At 45.1% G+C, this 15,290-nt stretch overlaps 1 protein-coding gene across 2 annotated transcripts in view; it reads left to right on the top strand.

Moving 5' to 3' along the window:
* The window catches only part of DSCAM (DS cell adhesion molecule), a gene marked incomplete at both ends in the record, with an annotated part of 750,319 nt that overhangs the window by 177,264 nt on the left and 557,765 nt on the right, over nt 1-15,290 (top strand). The gene's annotated exons all lie outside the window — the stretch shown is intronic.

Genomic DNA, 15,290 nt, shown 5'->3' with positions numbered 1-15,290 from the left:
TTTTTTTGTGGGTGTGTGTGGTGTGTTTGTGGTATGTGTGCAGTGTTTGTGTTTGGTGTGTGTATATGGTGTGGGGGGGTGTGTTTGGTGTGCGTATACGGTGTGGTGTGTATATGGCGTGTGTCTGTCTGGGGACGTGAGGACAGAGAAGTGGGGAGCTCTGCTTCTGCTCTTTTCCTCCTTCCTTTCTCCGCACCTTTCAGGTGTTGACACAGACCCCAGAGGGCAGATGGGCCCGGCACACACGGAGTGTGTCTGAGACAGCCTCTCCCACACAACATCTGTTTCCTGGGCTCCCTTTGCCTCCACAGCTGGCTTTCTGGAGCCACCCCCACTCCGCCAACTGTTCCCACTTACCCACACAACACTCTTGGCTGTCCAGTAACTGACCTGACTTTCTTAATAGTTTTATATTACTTACTTTGTCTAGTACATTTCTGGCTAAAATTTTATGACACAATTTACACAGAAATGCAAGTAAGGCGGCGACATCATTCTCCTCTCTCCTCGTTCACAGGAAGCCGTGGATCAGGGAGGGGAGGGTTAGGGTCCCACTAGGTAGGGGGCAGAGGCAGGGCCGACTCCAGATACGTGTGACTTGAGCTGTTCCTGGAGCTGCCTGTGGTTACTGCTCCCCAGTGGGGTCTGAGCATCGCCCTGCCCTGTCGGGGAGAAAGCAGCGGGGGATGCAGAAGCTGTGGCGTCTCCTAAGAGAGAAAAGCATCCTTGCATCCATCGCTCCCCTCCAGCTCCATCCCTCCACGTTTTCTGCCACTTGGCTTCCCTCCTGATGGCTGCTTCAAGGTGGTTTCCTTCCCACACTCACCCTGCTTTGCATTCTGCACCCCGGTGGCAGCACAATCTAAGGCTCATTAAGGGAACTAATCAATTCCGTGCATTGCACCAGCACAGCAGATTACCACACAGGCAGGGCCATTAGCAAGTCTGTGCATTAACACATGGCATTTCCATGAATCAATATGCAGCCCTTGTAGAACAGAGCATGGGGATTTTTGCTTCCATTAAGAAAAACTGGTGCCAAAGACAACTTTTTCAGATGTGTTCAAGTGTGCCTTTTAGGAAGGGGGAAAAGCATTTTTCTTTTTCCTGCAAAATCACCCTTTTGTGTGGCCAGTTGTGGACCGTGATTGCTTTTATTTCTGCTGGGACTGTGTCATCCGAGGGTAGAGTTTGGACTCGCATCCTTGGTAGTCATGATTCACAATTTTTTTAAAGCATCACAAGGAATTATAGGAATGGAGCACATGTCATTTTACTCACAGGGACCTACTCTAAACTAGATTCCATGTGTAATATTAGCTGAAATCTGTGCGCAATGAACGATAATTCTGTATGTGCTCCTTTGTCAATATTTCTTTAAACATAGTACAATATTCTAGCCCACAGAAATTAAAAATGGATAACACTAGCTAGAAACGTGGTTGCCGAAAATGAATTCAAGTGTATTTTCCCCACTGGTATTATCAGTACTGCTAATGACTTGTCAGCAACTAACATGTAAATATCATGTGATCTTAAAACTGGTGACGTGTATACTGCAGGGCTTCAGAGGGAAATTTTAGTAGGAAACTCTTACTGTCATTGTGTCCTGGACAATGTATATTAAATTATTTTACAAGGGTGGGAGGGAAGTAGATTTCTCTTCCTAAAAGCCAGGAAAACAAGAGTGACGATCTATTTCTGCATTGATTTCTTTGTTGGGGGCCCAGGTGAATTTCTGCTTCACTTGGTCACTGGGCACAAAAGGGGCGCATGCGAGGGAAAAGGAGGCTGCAGTACGAAAACAAATCAGCGTATTTACGGGCCCTGGGATGCGCCGATGATCAGTAAGCATGGAAATTCCCTGCTGAATAGCCATCGCGGAAACGGAGGCTACCTCAAAATATCTTGAGAATGCTGGTATCATTTCTCTAGGATCTAAAATGAGAGCTCCGTCCATACAGATTGAGGAGAAGGGCCTCCTTCTATTTTTAAAAGATACCCAACATTCATGTTTTTCATATTTTCCTAGCCTGTAATTTCTCTTAATCAAAGTACAACAAATAGTAAACAGTAAAAATGAAATAAATGTGGTGACAGTTTGCCAATAACGAGAAGAAAATGTTCCATCTGTCTAGCAGCGAGTAAAATGGGTGTAATTACTGCTCATTTTTCTCGTAATTGCTGAGTTATGAGTTTAAAGCTTATACCCAACTGGTGAACAGTGAGTACTGCCCATTCCCTAATTATAGCTCCGCTTTGCAGAGCTTGAAATCAGGGAAGGCAAGAGCTGGGAAAGTGATCTGAATTAACCCTGACTGCTTGCCTAGAATGGTGACTGGATATTTAATTTGAATTTTATAAACTTCCGGGTTCCCTTGCCACCCAAATGTTAAACCACAGAGCTTGTCATTCTGTTTTGAATTACATTTTATTTGTAAATTAATCATCTTGAATCCATTTCCGTGATGAACTCAGGAGGTGGTTTTTTTCTAGAAACAATCCAAGTAGACCACCACCATTTATTTATTTATTTATTTTTTTGCGGTACGCGGGCCTCTCCCTGTTGTGGCCTCTCCCGTTGCGGAGCACAGGCTCCGGACGTGCAGGCTCAGTGGCCATGGCTTACGGGCCCAGCCGCTCCGCGGCATGTGGGATCTTCCCGGACCGGGGCACGAACCCGCCTGCATCGGCAGGCGGACTCTCAACCACTGAGCCACCAGGGAAGCCCGACCACCACCCTTTAAATTGTATTTGTTAAAGTTACACACAGTTTATGTATACCCAGGGCTCTATGAGTGGTTATGTTCACATTCTCGGATCGAGAAAGTTCCATTTGAAAGTTCAGGATTGCACATGGGTAGTCAGCACCTGGCAAGACAGATTACACAGCAACGCAAGTATAGAAAAGAAGCATCTTCCTTGATCATTTCCATTTAGTACATGTTGAAGCATTCAGGCAAATATAGCTGCGATTCATTTATTTCTCTACTACATCATTGTATCTCTGAGGTTCACTTAAGAAAATCTTATTCTTATCTGTTCTCATCAGAATGAAGATGATAGATATACCTTTGCCCATGACTATTTTAGCAAGAGTAGATATTTCTGGGTTAATTTTATTTAGATCCTTTTCTTTGGTCCAAACGGGGATTATAACTCCCTTCGGACATAGATAGTGTTTATGAGATCAAGGTGGGCTGGATTCTGCCCTGAGCCCCGGGTTCTGGGGTGAGAGTGAGGGGGAGGGGGTTCCTAATGAAACCTGCGTTTGCAGGGCGCCTCCATCAACCTAGGAACGTTGATGACACAAACACCTGTAGAGAGGCATATTCGCAAGCCATGTGGTACTTGTTGAATGAGATGCTGTAAAAAGAAGTTTAAAACACGTGGACTGGAGTGATTTTTTTTTCCAACAAGTCGACTCATTTGAGTTACAGAAGAGGAGACAATAAAAATATAGCATATTATGTTCATTTTATTCCTCTTAGCCTAAGTGATAGCAAGACATATTTTTCTATGCTAGAGATATTATCCTAAAAATAATAATTATGGTAAAATTTAGTGGGGAATATTCACTGGTGTAAACCTCACACTTTTAAAAAGAGGGGAGATGAAGGAAGGTCTTAGTGGTTATTGGATAACCTAGAATCAAAGAATCAAAGTCATTTCCATTCTAGCTGCAGAAGCAGCAAATTCCTCTCTCTCTCTCTCTCTCTCTGAAAGAGCAAGGCACCGAAGAGAGAGAATATTTAACCTCCTGGTTGAGATAAGCTGGTGAAAATCATGGAACTGTATTTTAAAAATCTTCCTTCTAAGCCGCTGAGAACTGCAGTATCCCAGATTCTTTTGAGCTCCGCGTAAATGTCTTGCTGCCAGGGATCACGAGTGCATTATGCATAATCCTTTGGTTGTGCTCACCAGCTGGGGAGCAGAGATAGGGAGTGTTGGGGGTTTTCAGCTTTAAAAATGGGGCCGATAGTTCACCCAGAAGCAGAGAAACGGAATGAGTACTTGCATAATCCATCCAGAGTTTCCCAGGTTTCTTTCAATCTTCTTATCATGTTTTAAAAAATCTATTAAGAGAAAATTAGAACAGAATGCATTTTCCTCTTCAGAGAATTTATTTTGCTTCTGTCTTCGGGTCCTATAGCGCTTTTATTTGTTTTATTTATTTATTTATTTATTTTATGCAGGCTGTTGTCTTTTTGTTTTTTTTTTTTTTTTACTTTGTTTCCACTATTTTCTGTTTGCATCAACAGCACACGTTTAAGTCAATTCTTTTGACTGGGAAACTTAGTTATGAGCTATTGTAAAATTACTATCTAAAAGTGTCCTAAATAAACTGAAGTGTGATCATTGTTTTTTTTTTTTTTTTCTACTTTTTGGGGTACGCGGGCTTCTCACTCTTGTGGCCTCTTCCGTTGCGGAGCCCAGGCTCCGGACGCACAGCCTCAGCGACCATGGCTCACGGGCCCAGCTACTCTGCGGCATGGGGGATCTTCCCAGACCGGGGCACGAACCCGTGTCCCCTGCATCGGCAGGCAGACTCTCAACGACTGCGCCACCAGGGAAGTCCTGGAATTGAAATAGAGAAACTAAAATCCAGTGTCTGTGGCTTTTGAATTCTGTGTTAATTTCTCCCGTTTACTTATAAAGGAAAACATGGTGAAGTGGGTTCTTGTGTACTTGAAAGGAATACTCCTGGGTCATCCACCACCTTCTCAACCTACACACACACACACACACGCGCGCGCGCGCACTAACACACTCAGCTGCACACACACACTGGCACACGACTCCTAAAGTAATAAGTCTTCTTCCCAGAGTCTGTGCTGCTAAGACCAGCTGGCCGGCCTGCTTCCCTCCCTCCCTCTTTCTTTCTCAGTTGGGTTATTTTCATTAATTGTATCTTCTGAATCTTCCGTTTAACTCCTAACAGTTTTCAGTCTGGACTGTCTACTGAAACTAATTTCTTGAGAGTCACCCACAACCGTTTAATTTTGAAAGGCCATGGCTGTCCCCCTTCTGAACTTTGCCCTGGCATTTGGTGCTGCTGTCCCCGTCTTTCCTCCTGAGAGCCCCCTGTCCCTTCCGCTCTTCTATTTCTCTCCCTTTTCTTCTTTACTTGCCCCTTTCTTTCCTACTGATGGAATTCCTCTTGGTTACCCTGCCCTGGCTGTGCCCCTTTTTCCTTAAACTATGACCTCTGTACAAGCTAGGAATACTGTAGAGAATAAACAAAGATAAAAAATTCCTGTCTTTCTGGAGCCTGCACTCCAGTGGGAGAAGAAGATGGATGACTATTAAGATAAACATGAAAAATATGGTATGTTTGCTGCTAAGTGCTATAGAGAAAAGTAAACCAAGCAAAGGTAAGAGGTTTAGGCTGTTGAACACTTTAAATTGGGTGGTCGGTGAAGGCATCCTAGAGAGGTGGCTAGAAGAGCAAGGATGTGAAGGGGAAGATGTGAGTACATTTGAAGGAAGAGCCTTCCAGGCAGACAACCTTGTGTGCAGAAGTGGAAAATTAGTGTTATTGCATTTCAGTAGAAGAAGCCACAGTACATGCTCTGAGCTGGGAGTGAAGACCCCAACAGCTAAAGTTCCAGCTGCCATCAGGAAGTCCCACTGCCCACGTGGTGACAGGCTGGGCCAGCTCTGGGCGCATGCAGAGTGGACACCGGGATCCTGGGCAGAGCAAGCAGGACGGCAATTCTTCAGTAACCTTTAAGGAGAGATGCTTATATGCTGTATCTTTGAGGCTTTTTTAAGGAATATATCCCAACATACTTAAAAAGAAATACCTGCTAATGTTTTCTTTTCTTATTTTTAAAAATTAGTGTATATTCTGGGGTCAAGAAAAAGAAATGGCAAATCCATCATCTTCTTCCTTTGACAGAAGACAAGCTTGTGTTTCCTGTGTGTGATTTTCTCTGAGTCACACATACCCAAATGTCTTAGGCTGTTCAATACCCCCTCCTATGACTCACCCAGACCCTCATGGTTTTGCTCTGTTTCTCAGATTGTCCCCAAACTCTCCTTATGTTACACTTCTAACTGATGCCCTTTACGGGTTGTGACCTTATCCCCAGTTTCTAGCTAAGCGCCTCCTTTCTTACACTTCACTGCCCAAGTAGAAGAATCTGCCTGTGTGTATACTAAGGAAATAATGGTGGATATACAGGCTTTAACCTAATACGTTGACATTCACGCATTTCTTTCACCTGGCATTTTCCAAATAATTGTTTTAGATTTTTGCATATTTTACTTTACTGATTGCTAGTTTGGTTTATTCAGATGCTATCTGCCTGAAATTGGAATTTCCAGGACGTTTTAAGAGTGAACAGAGAGATGAGATGTTTGGAACTGTAGCTGCACTGTTGCATCTGCGCTGGGGTGAGAGTGTGTGTAATATCCACGTGTCAAATGCCACACACCCAGAAGTGACTCGAAAGTGGGTCTTGCTGTCTGATCTTGTGGAGGTACCACCTGCCTCGCAAGAACCCCGCCGTCTGATCGTGTGGGGTATGGTTCCAGGAGGCGCGTACGACAGAGGCTATAGGAGAATCATTTCAGACCAACTTCTCCCCACTTCTGACATCCAAGTACCATATTCAGAGTTGGAATCTATTAAAGTAACTATCATTCAGCATTTATTTTTATTCTCTAGTGATGATTTATTAAATGGGGAAGAACCACAGACTGGAAAGATACCAATAAACCATTTAGAGGGGTTTAGGGTAGCAAGTTGTTTTGGAACAATAAATGTAGGCCATGGACAGGAAATGGATAATTAACTCCCTTCCATGCTATTTTGCAGAATCTCCAGAATCAATTCCCATAGGACAAGTAAGAGGAAAAAGCGATGCGGGTGAAACCCTTAAGCAAATTATCTGAGTGTCTGTACCTAAAATCACTCAAGTATTGGTGATGTCATAGTTTGTGAAGGGACTCTCACAGGGTCACATCGTCTTCTCGGTTCCAGAGCTGCTGGACTTCATGCTGATCTGGTGCAATTATGAGGCTCCTTCTTTGTAAAAGTACTGCACAAAATCAAGACCAGAAAAATTACAGCTTTAGAAATGAGGAGCAAGTGAGAGCACTTACATGTAGAACTGAGCAATTTCAGTGCTGTGATGTGGTCCTGTCCTCCCAACAAGCACATCACATTATTTTGTTTTGGGCTTGGTGTTTGATAGACTAAGGACAAGTATAATAACCCACATCTGTGGGGCACTGACAGGAGCTGCCAGGCACTTTATGCTTAATGTGTGTGTGCGTGTGTGTAAGAGACCTCTAGTAGACGTGTGCATATCTGCATATAAAACATTTCAACATGTGTGTATAAAACAATGCTTTAATATGTGGGTGCATGCATGTCTTTAATATGTGGGTGCATGCATGTCTTTAATATGTGGGTGCATGCATGTCTTTAATATGTGGGTGCATGCATGTCTTTAATATGTGGGTGCATGCATGTCTTTAATATGTGGGTGCATGCATGTCTTTAATATGTGGGTGCATGCATGTCTTTAATATGTGGGTGCATGCATGTCTTTTAATATATTATGTATGAATACACACGCCATGTATGTTTTATATGCATGTACACATATAACACAACTCTTTGATGCATGTGCATATGTGTACATGCATGTGTACTTATGTATGCATGCATGTACATGTGTGTATGCATGTATAAGATAGCCCTTTTGTGCAAGTGTATGTGTGGAAAAGGAGCCTGCGGAGTAGGGACTGTTATCCTTCCCACTTTCCAGACAGGAGCTCTGCTTGCTAAGGCACCCTGCCTACCAGGTGGAGACCTTTAGGTCCACAGGGACCCCCAGCCTGTGGAGATTGCCCTTCACACCTCTGGTGAAGTGGGTAACTCGGATGGGTCGGTATATAAATAGGTAGATTTTTCTCTCCAGTGACGCTTATGGAGGTGGCCATAGAAAAGATGTCTGTCTAATCAATGCTTAGACATAGTCGCAGGGCGGTTCCTGGTGAAGAGATGGCGGGGAAGCCAGATGACTGCCTCCTCCAGACACTCAGTCCCCTCCCCAGACCCCAGACCCTCTGCACTCACACCCCAGGTCAGGGCCTTGAGGATTTTCTTCACTTCCTGAAAGAGATCCACGGACTTTCCCTGGTTAATAGTTATGGTCTCGACTGTCATTTATCATGTGTTTGTGACAGTCAGTACACCAAGTAAGACTTAAAAGAAAGGATGTCTAATGTGATTTTTCTGATGAAACCAAAAATAGCTCTAAGCTCTTCTGACCTTACTTACATATTCCCCTCCACTTATCTGGATAAAAACTTACTGCATGCCTAATACATGACAGTGTGTGCCAGGGTCCAGAGATGGGGTCCTCATGGTTTTTATGGTCCAGGAGATATGTAAATGGCTACCAGCCACGCGATGATGTGACACCTCTGTCACAGTTCTGTGATCATGGCCATTTGTGACTTTGAGCCCAGCTCTGACAGATGAAGAGGCAGCAAGCAGGGAGGACAGAGAGGAAAGGACATGGGAATGTCAGAGCTATGCCTCCTGCAGACTCATGAGACCAGAAGTGTGTGTGTGCAGTGTATGCAGAGTGACATATTTATTCATTCTCTGTTTCAGAACAGTTTTTGAGCACTCACTTTATACAGCAAGGCCTTGTATTAAACTGAGTCTGGCAACAAAGTTGAATGCAGCTTTGTCCCTCTCTTCAAAGGAATCAGAATTCAGTAGGTGGAAAAAACAGATGTGCTCACTAACTATCAAATAAAGTACTAAGGCGCCTGTATGGGGGGGGGGGATAAAACCCCTAGGAGAGTTCAGATGCCTCCACTGTAGGGGCAGCAGGGAAGGCATCAGAAGGTGCTGCCTTGCACTGGGCGTTTCATCTCTGCCCCAGTCCTGCAATCCTGCTCCTAGAATCTGGTATCTCAGCCCCTTGCCAGACTCCTGCACTGTCTTGCTCTCTCTCGCTTTCTGAGTTATACTCTCATCGCTCCTTGACTCTTTCAGTATAAAGTAATGCCATAGAATATTGCCTTATTAATTTACCTCTAGCCTCTGGCATTGCTTGCCTGTGGAGCGAAGTGTTGGGTCACGTCAGAATTTGCTTTAACCAGTGTGTTTCTGAAAAGGATTTTGTCTCAGTATCGAACCTCAGGCTGCACAGGAGCCACTTACTTTTATGTACATTTCTCGTGGCTTCTGTATAAACCACCAATTTAATAGTTAATACATTTTACAATTTATAGTCAAGTTAGGACTGGGCTGTTTAGGAATTTCTGAAGTGTATCAAAGTGCGCTCTTTTGGAAAAGAACACTGATTCCAGTTTTTTGTTCAGACTGACAGCAGCATGCCATTGCATACAGTTTTCCTTTTCCCGTCTTTGTTACAAGGTGAGCAGAGGGTGAAGGTGACACTTAGCAGAGACCTCGCTGCTCAGGAGTGTTTGGAAGGCAGGCTGGGCCCCTCTCACTTCATTGCCAGAGTCCAGGCAGAGCGATGATGCTGCTGTGCCTGTGATTGGTGCACTGGAATGGATACAAGCTTGGTGGCCAGTATTCTGCCTCGGATGTGTTACTAAAGGAAAGACAAGACCACCAAGAAGCTTCCAGAATTTGAGGCAGAGCAGCCAAGTTTCAAAGCCAGGGATGCGTCGAGGAGAGCAGGGTGCATGTAAGAACCACGGGTGTGTCCACGGCCATCAGTGCTGTCAGGCGGCCCAGAATGACCACAAGTGGTGGGGAAAGCACCCACCTATCCTGCCCCCTCATGCGGGCTCACGGGCTGCTTGTGAGGTGAGGAGGTGCCCCCAGGGTACATCCAGGGGGCCCTGGCTCAGCTGGTGGCACAGAGTGTCCTTTCTGGCCAGCGGATGGCTGCTGTGAGGGGTGCTGACGGATGCAGCCGATCCTGCCTACTGGAGGCTCAGCGGGTCCCTGTGCTGGCCTCGGGAAGGGGCCGCAGAGGTTCCCGGGTGCGGGCAGACACGGACTCCTGGACACTGGGGTCATGCCCTCCCGGGCGCTGTTTGCTAAGTCTGTGCTTCAGCTCCTCCTGGCTTTCCCTGCTTCTTGGATAGGCTCCCTGAGGGAATCCCGGCATCTGGAGCCCCATTGCCTCTGATAACCTCTCTCTTTCTCTCCCCCGCGCCTGCTCTCAACTTCCTCTGAGTCTTGCGAACTGCTTTTTCTGTATCTTCATTTATTTACAGAATGATAAATATTAATATAACCAAGCATAGGCAAATTCTGTGTGTGGGCTACAATAGCTGGACTCGTTTGGGGATGATTTTATTCATTATTTTTGCCCTCTTATGTCCAAAAGGCCTACAAAACCTGCTTATTGCAGCCATGGGGTCTCACCCAGGAACACTTCTGTCAGCACTGGTGTCAGCAGTTCCGGAAGCTAGCACAGCTCAGCGGAGGCCCCATGCTTGGCCACGGAGCTACCCTTGAAAACTCATTCCTGTAAAGGGACACCCACTTCCACTGTATGAATGTGCTTCCAAAGGCATGCTCTTGTAGAACCTTTCAGCACACAGGGAGGTAGGCGTGACCAGCATCCTCATTTTATGAGCAAAGCACTGAGATGCAGGGAGTTTGAAGACTTGCCCACGGTTGCAAGGTTAGTGTCAGATCCAGGTCTCCAGCCCAGGGCTTTGTTGAGTCGCCATCAACACTGTAGTTTTCCTTCTGCACCATAAGCCAGCATCTCACGTTAGACTGGGAGGCCTCCTGGAGAGTGAGGTGCACACAGAGGCTGGATGATCACATGTTTTGCTGCATCAGTTTCTGGTTTGGGACAGAGATAATAACTGATGACTTCCCTGGCCCTCTCGGTTCTGAAATTCTATCATCCGGATGCATTCGGCTAAACATGGAAAACCACCTAACTGTGCCCAAGTGAACAGAGCGGTTATGTGTTTAAATGACAGATCCTCATGTCTTAATTCCTTCTTACCAATCCCATCACTGTGGGGCCCAGGAGAGAGGACAAAGGAAGAAACGATCCTGGGAGGTAATAACAGCGTCGCACAGGTGCTGAATCAGTCGGAGGAAAGCGGTGAGCCCTCTACGTGAGCGATCTGGGTACCCCTGCGAGACCAGAATGCCACCCAAAAGCCAGGCCCAGCAAAGATGACATGTTTTATCTTGAAGAAATAACAAGTTTCGTTGGTGAGCAAGACATGGGGACAATTGACTGGAACGAATCTGAAAACTGGAGAAGGGGATACGAGCTAGTGGAGCAGATGAGGAACTGGTTTGATTATTAAGCGGGGTTGTTGGCTAAGAGGCGTCGCACAAGGACGGAGCAGACAGAGGAGGCTGTGGGGATCTCAGAGGTTGGAGCTGACCCACAGGCTGGTGAAGGGAGGGCAGAGCCTTTGGAGTCCTACGGACGGGGAGTGGGGATGTCAAGAGGTGCGCCCATGAAATAATTCCAAGTGACTTGGCAGAAACTTAAGAGTCCAGAAGGTTTAATGCTGGTGTACAGAGTTTCTACTTAAATACGTGGTGATGGTGTATTTAATGGCTGTTACTGCTGAAGGGTGTAGGGAAAAAGGCATGGTGTCTCATTTCAGAAAATGATAGTACTTCTGCTCTCCAGATTTACTACGAAGATGCTCCAGGGCTTCCCTGGTGGTGCAGTGGTTGAGAGTCCGCCTGCCGATGCAGGGGACACGGGTTCATGCCCCGGTCCGGGAAGATCCCACATGCCGCGGAGCGGCTGGGCCCGTGAGCCATGGCCGCTGAGCCTGTGCGTCCAGAGCCTGTGCTCCGCAACAAGAGAGGCCACAACAGTGAGAGGCCCGCATACCGGATAAAAAAAAAAAAAAAAGATGCTCCAACTCGCAGGGTCTTTCTTTTGTCAGCCACTTGACCTGGCTTCTCTGTGGGGTCTTCTCTCCCTGGCCGCCTCTAAAACCCATCTTTTTATCTGAATTCCTGGGTATCCTACCTCACCAGGACTCATTAGCTCTGATTCCTGTTTTGTTCTCCCACAGGTGGTCAGAGACCAAGGACTGTGTCCTCCACATTTCTCAACTGAATATGCTCTAAGAGCCCTAGTTCAAACTCAGATTATACCGTAATTATCTGTCCCCTTTTGGGTAACACTCCACCACATCATTGGCCAGAACAAGTCACACTGCCAGTCCTGACATCAGTAGACTAAAGGTGTGTGATCTTGCCCAAAGGACTTTGACTGGCTATCATTTAGCTGGATATACAGTCTAAACACAAAAGATATACAATTACGTATTTTCATAAGACTCAATCCTTCTGAAGAAGTAAATTCTGTTAATTTTATTTCAATTTAATTTTGACTTCCCCAGAATCAAAGGGCTCAAGGAAATTTATAAGGATAATCTCATTCAATTCCAGGAATGTTTGACCCTCGGTTCTCAACCTCTGGGCCTTTGTGTGGAGGCAGAGACTGAATTATTTCAAAGAGAAAGCGGTGCCGTATATATCCTAGTACTTCCCACAGACTAAACGATAAGATACATACACAGAGATAGATAGGTAGATAGATAAAGTACTTATTATATGTATGCCAGGGACTGTTCTAAGTGTTTAACACATGTTTACTCAAGAATCAGCAAACTTTTCCTATAAAGGGCAAGATACTAAGTATTTTAGGCTTCGTGGGCCATGAAATCTGTGTCATAACCATGTAACTGCCATTCTAGTGCCAAAGCAGCTACAGACAATACTTTAGCCAATGAGCACAGCTGTGTTCTAATACAGATTTGTTTATAAAAGTGAGCTGGTTTGACTCATGGGCCGCAGTTTATTGAACCCTGTATTAATTGTTTTTCCCTTATGACAATCCTAGTGTTATCCTCATTTTATAGAAAAAGGAGCCAAGGCTCATAGAGGTGCAGTAATGTATAAGTGTTCACCCAGCTGGTAAGTAGGGGAGAGTCAGGCTTGGAACAGAGCAGCCTGGCTTCCGGGTCCCCATTCCTAGCAGTAAGGATGCGTCGTTCCCTGGTGACACTGTTCTGGTGGGTTCAGACTCTTGAACTGTAGATCAGAAAAAGAGGGATTGGCTTCCCAGATATTTAATAGCTTGGCTATTTTATGGGTGATCTCTCTCGCTATCTAAACAAAGACACAAATCATTCCAGCTTCCATCTTGCTGGAATATCCAGGACTATACTGGATACAAAACTGGATAATATACAAAGTGGTAAAAATGTTGCATCTCATGATTTCTGGTGTTCACCTACATACAACTTGGGCTACGTTCAGGTTTCTTACTGGTGCCTCCCCACCAGGGTAGAATAAAAGGCAAAAAACACAGCAGAGAAACTCTGTCCAAGGATGAGGAAGAATCACTGTGGTGGCAGGAGTGGGGAACAGCTGACTTTCGGTTGGCAGGGCTGAATCCCAACCATGGTCACTCAGTCTCGCCGTGTGACCATGCACACCTCACCGTGCATTCTTCTCTATGTCTGAGTTTTCTCCTCTGAGAAGTGGAGACAAGATATCTACTTATAGGTGTGCTGTGAAAAATAGAGGAGTTTAAGTACAGGCAAGTGTTGGAGCTATGACACCCTACTGATATAGGGTGAGGAACCATTGCCATTGTTGTCGGTCAAGGTAGGGTTTTTGCTAATTCTAGGTGACTGAAATGTGGTTGATTGCCTGTGAAGAAAGAAGACTCTAAACATATGCTAACTGCAGTTGAAAGTCATTTAATTACAAGTTGCTCATACTTATTTAAGGAAAACGACTAGCTCTTTAAATCTCAAGTGATTTTCTAGAAGACTCAGAATTGTTCAGGATCTCCAGAGCATCTTTACTCATAAAGTAAAGCAGCCAGACTTGCTCCTGTGGGTCCTCTTGCGGGGACAACTTTCTTTACCTTTTCTGCTTGTTGTAATGCTACGTAAGTTTTAAGACTTGGCTCACTCTGTTATCATCATGATCGCCCAAGCTACGTTTTTCACTGATTCTTCTGTCCTTCCCTAGTCCTTTGTGCTGACCTCTGTTTGCCAGAGGTTACTAGAGTTCATTTGCTTGTTCATTCATTCAACCAATATGTGGTTGTCTACTATGGGTCAGGCAATGTACTACCTGTGCGGGAAGCAGAGGTGATGAAATATGAAACAGAAATGGCTGCTGTCCTCACTTAGTGCATCTCTCTCTTCTCAGTTGGGATTGGAGTGATTTGGGGGCAACGGGAACTCTTCTTTCTTTCCCACTTTGCTCAAGACCTAGAAACCAGATGTCCAATTTATCTGAGTTATTGTTTTCCTGGGATGTAAAGAAAGAATCTAAGAACTTAAAGTGTTTTTTATGAATAAAGTTCTATAGCATTTGAATTTGTAATACCTCTTCTGACCTCACTGAGAAGTTTTATTTCCCCTAGCTGCCTAATTCCTTATCGTTCTAGCAACAAATATGTATTTAGTATCTACTATGTGATGGGCATTCTGGGGATGCAATGGAAAATTCTATAGCTGTGGACTCCTGTCTTCAGGGAGCTTGGAGTCTAATGGGGAAGATCGGAAATAAAAAGCAATAAGCGAAACAGAATAATTTGAAATAATTACAGATTGTTATAAATGTTCCAAAGAAACAAGGGGGAGAGAGTGTGGGGACGGGGCAGAGAGCATCTATTTTAAATTAAGGAAGCACGGAGGTCTCTCTGTGTCCTGGGGAATGAGAAAGAAACAGTCACACAAAGAGCAGAGGATGCCATCCATCAGTGAGGAATGCGGGAAGGCAGTGGGGCTCAGTCTGGGTGACTTGGTGACCAGGTCACAGAGAAGTGGTCCAGATTACACAGGGGCTGGGAGGCAATAGAAAGAGTTTTGATTTTATTCTAAATTCAGTGGAAAGTCAGTGAAGGATGTTAAACCTCTCAGATCATGACGTGATGTGATATTGGGTGAAAGAGGTCACTCACACTAATGAAGAAAAGAAGGAATAAATTGTATGGGAGAAAATGTGGATGCAGAGAGACAAGCTGGGGGGCTGTTTAAAATGTCCACCTAAGAGATAATGGTCACACGGACTTGAGGAAGAGGTAAATGGACAGACCAGGGATATATATTGGAGATAGAAGGAATAGGATCTGAAGAAGGCTGTGTTGAGGTGGGTCGAGAGGGAGGAAGGAGCTTAGAGGCAAGAGGATGGTGAAATCAAGAATGAGTCCTCATGAAGAACCTAGGGGTAAGACGGGAATAAAGACACAGACCTACTAGAGCATGGACTTGAGGACACGGGGAGGGGGAAGGGTAAGCTGTGACAAAGCGAGAGA

Source organism: Stenella coeruleoalba, assembly GCF_951394435.1.
Source record: "Stenella coeruleoalba genome assembly, chromosome: 5".
Lineage (NCBI taxonomy): Eukaryota > Metazoa > Chordata > Mammalia > Artiodactyla > Delphinidae > Stenella > Stenella coeruleoalba.
Note: the sequence above shows the minus strand (reverse complement) of the source record. Positions and strands in the feature narration are given on the sequence as shown.